Here is an 11,027-nt window from a genome sequence, read left to right as displayed (position 1 = left end):
ATTGGCTCCAGTTGGGGATGGCAGCTCCTTGGAGGTGTCAAGAACACAGTAGACCAAGTAGCCGTGTTCATTGGGCATGAAGTCAAAATGAAAAGACTAAACTCAAACTTAAAACTGACTGAGTTGACTGTAAAAAACATACTGACTGAACTTACTTATGGCAGCAGACCATCAAGATCTCAACCGCCCACCTGCTGAAGATGTATATACAATCATGTGTAATGATCCCTCCAGTGTAACCAATCCAGGAAATGGCTACTTATTTGAATTTTGCTCGTACTTTCCTTGAGCAGATAAGAAAAACAAAAGCTAGGCCACTCCAAGTGTGCACTGAACATGTGTACATGATCCATAAATATAATAAAATTCATCTCCCTAGATGGCTGCAACAAATTTGCAATAGGGTCTTCAATAATCTGGAACATTACCATGTCTTGAAAGTTAGCAGAAATACAAGAACACCCCTCATTTTCCAATGCAAAATTTTTGTCAGGATGAAAGAAGAAAATATGTTCATCAAGTTTTTCATTCGCATCAAGAGAAAGGGAAATTTGTTCTTGAAAATCTAACCATGGTATCAATAGCAAAAATGTACACATCCATAGGATCCGAGACAAACTGCTCTTCTTCAACAGACTCTTCATTTTCTAATCCTGGAGGAAAATCATCATCTGCAAGAGGCTCTAAAACAACCTGTTCTTTTTCACTGCTTTCCTGTAACTCATGATGGTCAATTTGAAATCTAACATCCTCAAAATCTGAAGCTACATGTATGAATGTCTCTTCATGTAAATCTGGATTGAAAGTTTCTAGAGCAATAGATTCATCAATTATTTGGAAAATATTACTTTCAAAATATTCTTCCACAACTGGCACAACAAGATGTAATTCTATATCACATACCCTTTTAATTCCATCGTCTTGGGTTGCATTCTCATGCTCTTGAGAATAAGATTGATTAAAAGGATCTAAAATCTGCCTTTTATCCATTAGTTCCTCAGAAGAAACATAAAGCATTTCACTGTCTATTTCTTCTTTCCTTGCTGATTTAAAATCCGTTGAACAGGTTGATCATTAAGTTCTAGGAAACAAACCCGTTGCTCATTAATTTCGAACTCAATGGATGAATGAGAGTGCTCATTAATTTCGAACTCAATGGATGAATGATGACTCTCAGGAATCTTAATGCAAACCAACTCAGAATTAGAATCTTCATCAAGGAGTGGAGGGTAGCTGAAATGGCCATTATCATATGTATCTTGTGCACTAAAAGAAAGGCATGACTGCTGCAAATTATCACCTATTTTAGATGATAGAAGATCATTGTCATCTATTGGAGAATTCTACTCAATTTCGTTGTCATCTAGGGTAGAATCCATGATCTTAACATGGTGGTGAAAAGGGTTTTCATTCAAAGCATCCAAGAGTTCATCATCCATAAACTCTTCATCGCCATAAGCACTTTCCAACTCTTGAATAAAATTTTCAAAATTATCACAACAATCCTCAATCAAAAGCAAAGAAGGATAGGCTTCTCTATCCTTCTCAAAAAACACTGAGTGAAAATCTTTGAGAGAATAGATACAAGCAAGAGGCAAGCTTTCATACCAAAATTGTGCTCTTTCTTCTAATGTGACCATGAACATCTTCATTAAACAATCTTCATAAAAAATAATCCTTAGCTTACGCACATGCATATGAAATCTTATTAAATGAAGTGTAGCATCATCATCTTTTCCATCTCTGAATTTTGGCAAGTATGTTTTCCAATCTACTTGAGGCATACAATTTGGAAACCCTGGAACATGATCTCGATGCATAGGAGCATACCTTCTGGATTGAGAACTCATTTCGATTTCTGGATCCTGCTACCAGCGGAGTCTTCAAATCAAATGGTGGTCGTCGAGTGAATGGTTCAACCTTCATATGTATCTGATCATTGTTCACCATCAGCAATCACATCTGATCTTTGTCGTTCTTTCCCAGGGAATATATGATCTCTCATTTCCCCGGCAACGGCGCCAAAATGTTATCCCCTACAATGTCCTAGACTGATGAAGAAATCGAAGGAGGTAACCACAGACCAAGCTTTCAATTTGGTAGCTAGCCCTACCAAACCAGAGAGGGCTCTCTCTGTGGAATCACAACCAAGAGTTGACTAGATGATAAAGGATTTTAGGCTAGATAGCCAAGCTCAGGTAGGTTTTGGAAAATTTAGGGTTTTGTTCCTGGATAAGGGAGAAAAACCAGGTAGCTAGGTAGAGAGTCAAAGGATTACAGCAGCAAAGATATGAAAATTTCAAGCATCTCTCATTCATCATCGGCCTTTTCGAATAAACTTGGTTACGTAAAGGTTTTGGTTCCCCCTCTTCCCCCACTCCAAAACAAAAATAAAAAAATGCCACTCAAACCAATAATTCAACCCTAGATAAATTGATGTAAGCTATTGGTATTTCAGTCCCTCAAATAACTCGGACCTCTGCAAATGATTCGACCTCCCTGCAAATCCGTGACTGGGTCCACCAAATAATACTCTGGCTTTCTCTAGCGATTTGAGGGCTTCACAAATTTGGGAAAATTTGGGCTTGAGGATAACTTCAACCCTTTAATTTGAAAATTCAACCCCTACTCCAAAAGGAACTCGACTAGGGTTTAGAATTTGGCCCTCCTTGCAAATCAATCTTCGACCTCCATGAGATTAGTAGTCGATTCAGCTCGTCACTGATGGATATGTAAACGCCCAAATCTTAGCTACAGCAAAGAGAGGCTCGACCCTCAATAAATTAATTCGGCTGCCCAAGACCATCACAAAGAGGATAATTGGTCTCGGTCCCACGACTATCACGGAGACGAAATTCACACCGGCATACGAAGATCCCTCAATTACTGCGTCCTGCAATTAATCCCACGACACACATAGTGATCTAGCCCCTCAAGTCCTCTTGACCTCCAACAATTTACTAATTCGTTCTTGCTATATAGTGTCAATTCAGCTTAGGATCAGGCGTTCCCATTCGCACAGGATGATTCGACCTCTGAAGGTCACTGCAAATTAGTTCAGCCACCCCCTGAACGCGGTTTACAAACACTAAATAAGTATGGTCTACCTTACGGAAGACTTTGTCTACCATATTCCGACCTCCCTCAATTATTATAGAAAAATAATTCGAGCATGCAGATAGGGTTTCAGATTAGATAATATCCCACCAACATGAAAGTTTGGCCCCCCAGTAATTCCCTCGATTTACCACTGTACAGTAATTCGACCCTCCTAATGCAAATCAACTTCACAAGTATCTCGGAATTGGCTCAAAATTCGGCTTCTATAACTTGATGGTGAATTTCTCTGCAACTTTACACCCTTCAACCCATGAAAGTTGTCTGACAAGTTTTGGCCTCCCAAGCATTCTTCTTGCCTCAATGGACCACATATATCTAAGTTATCAGTGCCAGAAATGTGAATATTATTGATTGCAATACCCGTTCGAGAGACCCTCGACTAGCTCGTTGTAGGATTGTTAATTTCTAGCTCACACGAAGCTTTCTAAACTCGAGCCTCTCCTTCGGCATGCCACTAGGGTAAGTAAGCCATGACTTGGGCCTCGATTCCATAGAAAATCGCAACCTGTCGAAGACTTTTTAGTTTATTTCAACCTCTGACTAAAAATCAACCCACCTATAACTAGGAGTCACTGACTCAACCACAAACGATACCGTAAGTGATTGAAACTCGTCCTATCTGACTCGGCCACAATTGATCCCGCAGGTGATGTAAACTTAGACCTACCTGACTCGGCCACAAATGATCCTGCAAATGATTGACTCAGCCCAGGCGTGGGAAGCAATATTTTGCCCCCCATTTTGGCCCTTGGTTTCCTTATGGCTACCAAATGGTTTGCTTCAACAGGAAGAATTTGAACCCTAGCTTGACCCTAGTGGCAATTAGATATTAGCACAACACTTGCAACTACGAAATTATCTTTTAAACTTTCATGTAAGTAGGAAAATCAGCTTTGATACCACTATAATATTTTTTAATTATTTTATAAAATTTTGATAATTTTACTTCTTCAAAAAAAATTCCACAGAAAAATGTTAACAAAATAGATCAAACACCATAACATATCAAAATAAGTAGCAAGAGATTCAAATAGTAATTTTATTGATTATATGAAATTACACACTGACAGCCTTTTCTAAATGTAGAAATTTATTTCGAGAAATCGTGCTAGCTAATAGAGATGTGAGTTGTCGCAGTTTAGGTCTCTGGAGTCCTATGACAATTGGATCTTCTTTCCTCTATTAAGTGACAATGGAGAATCTGAAATGGTTCCCCCTCTAGACTAGCTAGGGTGGATGTTTCACCACCAAACTAATTTTATTATAATATCGATACTAGGGAGGATAGTCTCACCTCCAAAAAAGATCGATACTAGGGATACCAACCCCGCACAATGCTTGCACAACATCAATTCACCAAATCATTTATACATCCCCTAATGAGCTCTTGCTTCTCTTTTTATCATGATGGCTTATTAGAATATGATGGCTCATTTGAATACCATGAGTCACTTTTCCTCTTAGTAAATTAATTTTATATTATTATTTTTTTAGTCGTTTTTATTAATTAATTTTCTCATAGCTTACAAATAATTTTAATTTATAACCTAGGCTACTAAAATGCTCTCCATTCCAAATGCCCAAAAAAGAAAGACATTACAACCAAAAAAATAGAAAAAATATACCAAATTCTCGTCAAAAACTACATGGCCACATTACTTCAACAAAATTGATACAGTGCCACATTACTTCAACAAAACAGATGTAGCATTAAAATTGTGAAAGATGGGCTCACCCATGCATCCAAGAGACTTGTCATTTAACTCCGGGAGAGAGAGTTCTCGCAAATCCAACCATCCCAAAGAAATGAAGGAGTTGCTCTTTAAATAAAGTCTCCTGCTCCACCACTTACATCGAATAAATAAATAAAATATCCCCTTTACTACTCAATGTGGTTGACTAGGTCCAATAATGTGGCTCATACAAAGCAATGCTTTAAGTTATTGAATGGATTTATCATACAAAGCAATGCTTTAAGTTATTGAATGGATTTATCAAAAGAAAAGACGATCAACCCATTTTAGGGTATATAATAACATGAAATGAAATAATATTTTAATGTTTATGAGACTAAAAAATAGTCTATAGGATAATTAATTTTTTGCTTTTCACTTTTTGTAATTCAATTATTTTTTATTCAAACTGATGATGAGCTGGTCCAACGTTTCAATAATCTCTTCGCTGAAAAGACAATGTCAAGAAACCGAGGCTAACATATTCCCATAACTTTTTCTGATGTCTTTGAATGCATCATATTCCAAAATGAAATATTTTTTCCAATTACACTACCCCAGACCTGCAAAATGTATGCCCCTTCTTCCCAAACTTCTTTAACCCTTTTCCACCACCCTGTTTCACACCGAAGTTGATGCAAATTGGTTCTTAATTGAGCAATAAGAACATTTCTCCTCCATGGAATGCTAGCTCCAATAAACTCTTTTTGTTGTAAATCACAAGTAAGATTGAATTCCTCAATGTAATACTTCTTCTTTCTACCCAATGCCGAAAGCTAAGTCAATGAATATTCATGACACACAAAATGGACAACTTAATATAGCACGCACCCAATAAAATGTTTAGTGTGAGAAAAAAGCTTTTAAGCTGTGGGCTAATAAAACTAGATTGACCTGGAGAATGAAGCGGACCCCTCAATGTTAGACTGATTCCATGTACCATGTGAATGGGCTGAGTGAGAGAGCGGCTCTTTCAATCGATTACTTGAATATGAGCCGAGATATGAAGGATGACGGTGGCTCCAGGAAACAGCTAACTCATTGCTGGGAATGGCCGGTGAGACGGCTCTTAGTACAGTCGTACGCCCCCCTTTTTGAACGAATAACCGCCAATTTGTCGAGCAGGTACATATGGTTTGATGCTGGGCAACTGAATGGTATTAAGTTTATACAAGGTGGCTTTTGTAAATTGTGCGACTTCCCATTCAATTTTCCCTTTTTTTAAATCATGTGTGGGTGTTACATTCAACCTGGTGCATCCATGAGTGTGTGGTCTGGAAAAGAACCCACTCCTGCTCATATAACGTGCAACAGCGCCGTCCCTTATAAAATTTCTGTACAACACACACTTTTACATGGTTTGAACACCCCTCTCACATGCTTCACATATGCTTTGTATAAAAGCAAATTTCTGTACAGCACCCACTTTTACATGGTTTGAACCCCTCTCACATGCTTCTTATATGGTTTGGATAAAAGCAAGATTTGAAGGGGCCTCGTGGTACAATTCATATCGCATTAAGACAATCCAATGCAATTAAAATATGCCTTTTCTTCCTCAATATATGTGCCCTTTATAACACATGGCAAATAAAAAATATATCATAAATTCGTAAGGTGGTTGGTTGCATAGGAAGTTTGGTTCACATCGCTTTTCATACATTTCATTCTTTTAAAATTCACATTAAATACCTCTCTTTTTTATTATTATATATAATCTTCCATGAACATATGTACCTTCTTTCTTTCCTTTTTTTCCACATGCGAAAAATAGAAGATGGATTTTTTTTAAATAAAATGTGGATCACTGAGCATAAGTAATTTTTTAATGGCATGATATGAAGTGGGGGACTTACAACAAAGAGTTTACATGAGCGATTTGTACCATGATGATAAAAGATGTATGACGCAACAAAAACCAAAGTCAAAATGAAAGGAGACTAAGGTCAATAATTATCTATCAATAAAATCGAGTGCCTCACAACCATAAACCAATTTATCAAATAAAACCACACAACCATAAACCAATTTATCAAATAAAACCACAAAATTCCTTAAGAACTCAACCATCACAAACCACCCTATACCGTGCTACTAATAACCTCTACCTACATCCCAATCATGATACCGACTTGCAAACTCAGAAACAAGTGATCGACACACATGTACAATTCTCATGCACTATGGTGGGTGGAAAAGCCCATAACCTGTCTTCAAGAGAGCACATTATCTCTTGAGTTGTATTTAATTTCACACTCAACTCATCTGTAAAATGAGGAACAAATCCTACAAATATATTGACATTGTAATCAAACGTAAGTGAAATTGAACTTAAAAAGACTAAAGACACAACCTTCTATCAAGATAACTAGCTATGCATATAAATTTTGTTATCAAAGGCAAGTGAAATTAAACCCTAAAAGACCAAAGGCACAACCATTTATCAAGTTTGGTAGCAAAAGGAAGCAACACACTTGTTGGTAAGATTCTATGACAGTGATCTTTAAAATGTGTTCCCTGGTTAATTTAGATAGCATGTAACATGGCAATATTAGAAAATAAAGATCTCAGAATTCTAACAGGCCAAGTGCAAGGATAAGCTTATCAAACTCCTTATTTCAACTTGCAAAAAGCACTATGACAGACATATGCCTTACAAAAACTTCATATGGCTGCCACACTACATCCTCTCATGTTGTTATGTAAACAAATATCAAAAGCAAAGGTAACATGCCCAAAAACTGATGCCACTGCGCAAGGATTTAAAGTTAAAAGTCAATGTTGCTTGAAGACAAAATTGTTGCACATCAAAATTTCCATCTTGCCAAAATTCTAAAGTAGGTAGGTCTAACTTAGATATTGTCAACACACCCAAAAAGAATGTAGTTAACTTAGTTTGCCAAATAATTAAAATAGCTACATTCCAACATTCATGACATGAATATATCCTCACAAATTGATGACATAACAATAGGCAAGCAATACATGATTAATCTGGTTTTGAGATGCAACCTCCAGAGTAACCATTCATTAAGATTCTACTGTAGCTTCCTTCTTCTTCTCGTTCCCTACTTTTGCCCAGACTTCTGTTAAAGTTGTAGAGTGCTTCATTGAGATTCTACTGTAGCTTCCTTCTTCTTGTTCCCTACTTTTGTCCAGACTTCTGTTAAAGTTGTAGAGTGCTGGTTGGTTCGTTTAGACTTGGAGTATCTTGTGCGGATGATTCTTCTTGTTCCGGAGATTGACCTTCATCGACTTGATCTTCCTAACATTATGTTGTCTAAGGGCTTGAGTTATCATGGGATTCATGGCCTAAGTGTTAAAATCGGCAACTATGGCCAAACTCCATGTGGGTCATCTTATTTATGGCAGCTGATATTTTTCTTGGATCCCTCTCATCGAGAGGTGTAGGTTGATCTAAAGATCATCCAATTCCGATAAGTATTGATGGAGTTATGAATTTATTTGTATTATAAGACAATTCGTTGAGGTCGGCCAGCAACCAAATAAACCCCACATGTACTCAACATTTTAGTATAAAAAGAGGTGACTTGATACTCATTTCTACACACTTCTATCTTGATTTCTCTCCACTTGTCTTGAGTTTTAGTGGAAGAGAAATCTAGGAGTGGAAGCCCTAGACATTGGAGGAAAAGAAGGCAGCCCTAACGCTACAAGGAGGACAGCCCTAGTATCTACGCAGTCAAGTGAGAAGCCCTAGGACGCAGTCAAGTGAGAAGCCCTAAGATGCAGTCAAGTGAGAAGCCCTAACGCAATCAAGTTTATGGGCCGCAGTGAGGGTTTGTTGTAGGTGACAGCGTGGTAAGTAAGGGTTGTTCCAAGTGCGTATTGTTGGGCAGATTACGCCGAGGAGCAGCTGTGTGGACGGCAGAGTCTTAGCTGCAGCATGAAGGGTCAATGGGACAGCGTGTAGGCTGCCCTAGACAGCGTGAAGGGCAGTGTGGACAGCAGAGTCTTCACTGCAGTATAGGGGGTCAAAGGAACAGCGTGGAGGCTGCCCTAGACAGCGTGAAGGGGCTATAGAGACAGTGTGGCCTTAGCCACAGTATGAAAGACCAGAAGGACAGCGTGGAGGCTGCCCTAGACAACGTGAAGGGGCTGTAGGGACAGCATGGCCTTAGCCGCAGTTAAACAAAGCCAAAAGGAATAGCGTAGGTGTGGAGGGTTACACCCTTGGAGAACCGCAGTCTTTAGAAGGTTGGTTTGCTGATTTGTATGGAGAATAAGGGTTGTAGGGTGATGCCCTAACCAGTGATGCAGTGCAGTAGTGCAGCGTGGTGAAACAACACATGGCAGCAAGGGTACATGGTGTTGCTCAGCAGCAAGTATGGACAGCAGCAAGCAAGGCGACTAGTACAGCAGTGCTAAGACTACATGATGCTGCTAACTAGTGCAGCAAAGTAAATGGGACTGCTGGGCTACATGGTGCTGCCAAGATGCAAGGGACAGCAGGTGACTTAGTGCTGCAAAGATGAATGGGACAGCTAGACAATGAAGCTTGGTGGAGCCACGCTACAAGGGGCAGCAAGGCTACATGGTGCCGCTAAGACACATGGACAACAGCAAGATATGTTAAGACATATGGGACAGGTATGCTAAGACATGGGACAGCTGCAAGGTATGGCAAGGCAAAGTGGGACAGTAATTGTGACATGGCAAAAGGCACATGGTACAGCAGCAAACATGGTACAACAGCAAGCATGGACAACATGGCTATCACGGACAGCAGTGCAGCATAAGGGGCAGCAGTCATGAGGTCCAGCATTGTGATGATGGATGCAGCGTGATGATATGCAGCACGATGATAGGTGAAGGAGTCACCTTGGAGAATCAATTGAAGCAGCATGTCTTCAACTAATCTCATGTATCATCTTCTCAGAGATAATCTATGCTCTTATCTAGATAAGTCAAAGTGTTGACTTTTGTTGTAAATGTAGTATCTATCTCTCTCTCTCTGTGCTGAACTATTGAAGAACATATAAGAAGAATTGATCAAGGGTTTCCCCACATTGGGATTTGTCCCTGGCTAGCACCACATCTTGTGTCCTCTTGTCTTGGCTTGTCTTCTACGATTCATGTTTATGTTCTATCTGCAGTTTACTTTAATGCTGATGTGATTGCTAATCTGGGAAAGATATTGAGCTAACTGTGAAAATTGAAATAAATTGCTCTAAGCATAGAACATACCTAAAATTAACACTAAGTCATGTGGGACTAGATCTACTTAGACTTTGAGAGACCCAATTTTGTTGTCGAGGTTTCATAAGCAGTGTTATGAGTAATCTATCCAAGTGAAATAGGTACAATAAATCCTTATCCCTTGTAATTATCATTTAAAATTATGAATCAATCTTTATCAGTAAGAAAACTAGCAATGGTTATCCTTTCATCAGGAGGACTGCAACTGTACCTTGACAAACTGGCCACTAACTTGAAATGCATAGTAACATAAAAGCCAACTATAGTTATTTGTTCTTTTCATTCGAAACAATTACCAAGTCCACTTAAGCAGAGAGATAAGACCAGATTCAATTACATGTTTTATGTTTGAGCATAGATGACAAAGTACATTTGCATATGTATGAGGGTGCCTCGTTCCAGTTTTGTGGCAATTGTACCTTGAGCAATTGGCCACCAACATGGAATGTCAGTCATTTGTATTTAATCTTGCATAATAACGTAAAAACCAACTTTAGTTATTTGTTCTTCTCATTCAAAACAATTACCAAGTCCACTTGAGTAGAAAGACAAGACCAGATTCAATTACATGTTTTATGTTTGAGTGTAGATGACATGAATATTTGCATATGTACGAGAGCACCTCATTCCAGGTCTGTAGCACAGAGAAGCTCATGAAAGTATACCTCTACTACACCAACTATTTTTTCTTTACTGCTAACACTTCAACACCTAATGACTAATAGATTTTTTTGGAAACTACCAGAGACTGTTCTAACTTGTAAGCTAACTACATTCTATTGCAATACTTCCTGAAGGGGAAGGGGCATGTTTGCAACAGCGATAATAGAACGTATCTTGTCAAAAAAGACTCCCTGGGACCCATATATGACATAATAAACATTATATTATTCATCTATCTAACATAAAGTAAGTTCCAAGTGTGGCCTGCAGAGCCTATCAATAGACTCCGAA

Source organism: Pinus tabuliformis, chromosome 4_1, assembly GCF_031772625.1.
Source record: "Pinus tabuliformis cultivar Carrire ecotype Pingquan chromosome 4_1, CPIR1, whole genome shotgun sequence".
Lineage (NCBI taxonomy): Eukaryota > Viridiplantae > Streptophyta > Pinopsida > Pinales > Pinaceae > Pinus > Pinus tabuliformis.
The sequence above is the reverse complement of the archived record's forward strand: the minus strand, read 5'-3'. Positions refer to the sequence as shown.